The following is a 4,268-nucleotide window of genomic DNA, read 5'->3' as shown; positions in this document are numbered from 1 at the left end:
CCTAGTTGTTTTTAAGAGACCTTTTCTTACCTTTTCACTAGCTGCACCAGTGTCTCCAAGATCTGAAACTCTGTCTTCACTTTCACTTAAATGGTTTTGCAAGCTTGTGATTGAGATTTTAGGTTCCTCTATATCTCTTTGACTCTGCTTCATGTGATCTATTTCTTTCCTGTATTGCTCATTCAAGGAATCCATCATTTTTCTAACCTCTATTTTTTTTTTTTTATCAATGTCTTCTTTAGAACCAGTTATTAATTCTTTTGCTGCAGAGTTTTTTCAGATCGGGGTTTCCTCCATATATTTCTGCATTTGATTCTTTACTTCAGATGCTATTAATTCAGGGATTTCTTTTTTTATTTCTGATCTGAGTTCCTCTATACCTTTCTGCAGCTGTTTCTTTATTTTAGAAGCTGTTGATTCATTTATTTCAGCTGTGTGGTTCCCAATTTGTTCTGTGCTAGTGTCCTCTGCACTTGTTATGGCTGGGCTTGGGGTCTGAGACTGCATTTTGCTCCTTCTCATTGTCATTTTATGTAGTACTGTCTTCTGACCTTTGTTGTAGATCTTCGTTGTAGTCATAATCTTAGCACCTACTGTAGTTCAGGTGCAGATCTACAAAGTTTGAATTTATCCAGCTGTGCCTGGCTTGGATCTGGCTGCTGTGCTCAGCTCCTTCCTGCTGCCGCCCTTGGGAGCAAACCTGTTGTGCCCCTCTGGCAAGATGTTCTGATCCTGGACTAGCTGGGTGGTTCTGTCCCCTACTCTCTCTGCAGGGATTGCAGCTGCAGGGTTTCACCCCACGCCTGTATACCAGGCCTGAGCTAGGTCTGAAGGGGACAAGGGGGCATAGGGGAGAAGGCAAGCTCTCCTCCACACTCACCAGGCCTGGGCTTGGGCTGGATCTGGTGGTCCCAGAATGAGGCAGAAGTTCTCAGGCACTCGGCAGGCGTGGGGGGGGGCACTCTGGAATGGTGGGGGGGGGTCCCCAGGGTGTGGCTGAGGGTCTCACTCACATGGTGTGCCTGGGTTTGGACTGGATACTGGGGAAGGCAGTTCTGACAACCAAATTTGAAGCAGTTTATAAAGGTAGTGTCCCTAAGTTATCTCGGTGGGTATAGCATCCCATTTACAGATGAGGAAACTGAGGCACAGATTACACACCTGCTCAAGGCGCAGAGTCAGGATGTGGGCCCTGAGCCCTCATTCTGAACCACATGCTAACCCCCACCCCCAACCATTCTTGCTCAAGGTGGGGGTCAGAAGATAGCTTTATTTTAAGTTAATGCTGAATTCAAAGAAGATGCTGCATGCTGAGGTAGTGCTGTCTCTGAGACAGATGAGGGTGGTCTGTGTGATTATTCAGGTGAGGAGTTGCCAGTGATGGAGGAGAGGGAGCCATGGTCATCCCTGCCTGTGACCTGGAGGTGATCTCGGGGGTTGCAATGCAACTGTCTCTTGGGGAGGCCATGGCCAGTGGAAGGAGGGACAGTCCATCTGGTTGTCAAGAGTGGGAACCAGGAATGAGAAATGTTGAGTCATCAAAGGGAAGGGGCATCTCTGCAGTGGCCAAGGACCTCCTGGCATCCTAGGACAGGTCCCAGTTCACCCAATGCCGTGGCCTGACTACCAGAAACCCTCACTCCCTCCATCACTGGCATCCAGGCCAGTGACCTGGGGGCTTCGCAAGGGAAAGCATGGACATCCGACACAGTAGCACAGCCATGCTGACCCACGGAGACGCTCTGTGGCTTTGCCACATCCCCCAGCACGGGCCGCGTCGCTCCCTTGAAGGTGCCTGGACTTGTCTTTCTCATGCAGCCGTAGGGGCATGGTGCCTTCTAACAGTGACCATCCTGGGGACAGCCACCAACATCTCCCTGAATGTGCCACCCATAGGCACAGTTCCCGGGTCCAGACTTGCTCTGGCAGTCCTCGCTTCAAGCCTGGGGGCCCAGTGAAATATGTACTTTCGCTTCCTGATGAGGACATTAAGAGGACACCATGGTGTGGCCAGGCCAGGCCCCCACGTCAGGGCTCACTGGGGTCAGCAGCCAGTGTGTCCTCTTTCCAGAGCTCGCCCCATGCCTGGGATGTTCTGTAGATGCCCAGCCTGGCAGAGCTCTGCAAACAGCGTCTGCAGCTGCCGCAGTGCAGGGGCAGCCGGAGGGAGCCTGGGGCTCTCATGGGGCACCCCTCCCCCTCACTGCCTCATTATCATCTCAATAATTTTTAAAAACAGAAGAGGCCCGCTGCTTCTGAGAAGCAGCTGCTTTAGGAACACCAGCCTTTCCTTTCAGCAGTAATTTACACTTCCACTTGGCAAGAGCCCACTATTTCTCAAGCTCCCACTCAGACGTCTCCTCTCTGTCACCCGGTGTGACTTCCCAGGTAGAATTAATCACCCACCACTAGGTCCTCGCTGGGCACACGCATAAATTCAAATGCTGGCTACAGCCTGATAAGTACCGTATGGATCTACCGACTTCGCTGAACCCTGAATTCCTTGGTGTCAGGATCGAGTACACGGATAAAGCGGGCGGAGTGCTTGCTTTGCTCGCTCGGGGCTCAGCTTTTTGTGTGCTGCTGAAAACGTCGGTTTTCACGACTCACAACCTGATGAAGTGGGTACCACCCTTGTTTTCAAGGTGAGATAATGAAAAATCGGAAAATCTTAGCCACCTGCCCAAAGCAGCTTCACTCAGGGCTGGCGGAGCTGGCGCTCGGATGTGGGGGTCACGGGAGCCAGCCTTGGCCGCGTGCAGTGCGTGCCTCACGCCTCACGCTGTGGCCAGGAGAGGGGGTGGCCTGACACGTGGCGGGGGCCCAGGGAAAGCTTGCTGCCTCTTTGCTCCTTCAGTTGGGAAAAATCTTGGAAAAAGGAAAGGCAAAGAAAGGCGATACTTGTTTTCCATTTTGTCAGGTGACAGGCTCAGAGCTGAACCAGGTGTGGCTCACTAGGCTAGCAAGAACGGAAAACTCAGCACATTTTGTGTGTTGGTTATTCAGTTTTGTTTTCACGGTGGTGTGCAAGCAGTGCTCTGGATTTCTCATATTTATTTATTTATTTGTCTTATGATGCTAAAGTTTTGCAGTATAATTAATAAGTCTGCTTCTTCTTTTTTTTTTTTTTTTGAATTTGGAAAGCCGTTTATTACTGAGCTCAGGGCCTCCCAGTCTGCTCTCACGCAGGAGAGGACTGAAAGACGCCTGCTTCTTCTCTTGACTAAAGAGCCATTATGATCTGCTCAGTGCTGAGACTGGAATGTGGATGCCGTGCCTGACAGTGCCACCCTGGCCACATCTGCCTGCGCATGTCACAGTTCACTACCTTAAAAAAAAGACCAGGTACCCATAGCTCTGTTATAGGTATGGCCCAGGACCATTGAAGTTTGATTTTCTTTATTGTTTTTTATTTGGCACCTCTTCCTGTGGACACCTAGCAGAGGTCTCCTTGACCAAAGTACCCTGGAAGCCTAATGCCCCTCAGAACCACACCTCCAGGTCCAGGGCAGCGGGCTCTGCAGGTCTGATGGCCCCCAGCCCCACGGCCCCCAGCCCTGCACTGGCTTGTGCTGCATGCTAGTCCAAGCTAAGAGCTGGGGGCTCTGAGTACCAGGCGCATCCTTCCCGATCTGCAGGAGACGGGGCTCAAGGCCACAGCCAGCCTGCTCTTCTGCTGCCCGGTTTTGGATTTGTCAAATCAGCCCTTTTGACCAACTGGCTGGGTACACTATGTAAATTTCTGACATTTTCAAAGCTGTCTTTTTAATAAGCCTTTCAGTATAAAAATACCAGTGTGCAAGATGTTTTCTGTGCTTTTAGGCCTGAAAATGTATCTGCCTTATTAAATTGGAATTTCTGGGCAATTTATCTATAATGTGAACTTTGCTTGTTACAGGAGAGAAAAAATCAAATTAAAAACCAAATTCATTTTAGTCTGTGGTGCAAATTCACAGAGCTGCTCAGGGCCTTGCTGGGGCTCAGCCTTGCCTGGCTGCAGGGGCAAGGAGGGGCGGGACGCACTGATGGGCAGGGCTGTCATAGCTACTGTTCTTCTCGCTCAGGCACAGTGTCTGACGCCCACGGTGTAATGAAGCCCATGTTCAGCTGGCTCCAAGGCAGGGTGGTAGGGAGCATGACAGGTGGCATGGCAGGGTGGCATGGCTGGGTGGCATTGCAGAGGGCATGGCAGAGGAAAAATGGTTCATATCACAGAGGCCAGGAATGAGAGAGGGGGAGAGAGAGAGAGGGAGAGAGAGAGAGAGAGA

At 50.9% G+C, this 4,268-nt stretch overlaps 1 protein-coding gene across 1 annotated transcript in view; it reads right to left on the bottom strand.

The window, feature by feature from the left end:
* Cdh13 (cadherin 13) overlaps nucleotides 1–4,268 on the bottom strand; it is a 1,069,859-nt gene that overhangs the window by 39,228 nt on the left and 1,026,363 nt on the right. The gene's annotated exons all lie outside the window — the stretch shown is intronic.

Source organism: Octodon degus, unplaced genomic scaffold, assembly GCF_000260255.1.
Source record: "Octodon degus isolate 3935 unplaced genomic scaffold, OctDeg1.0 scaffold00271, whole genome shotgun sequence".
In the NCBI taxonomy this organism is placed as follows: Eukaryota; Metazoa; Chordata; class Mammalia; order Rodentia; family Octodontidae; genus Octodon; species Octodon degus.
Note: the sequence above shows the minus strand (reverse complement) of the source record. Positions and strands in the feature narration are given on the sequence as shown.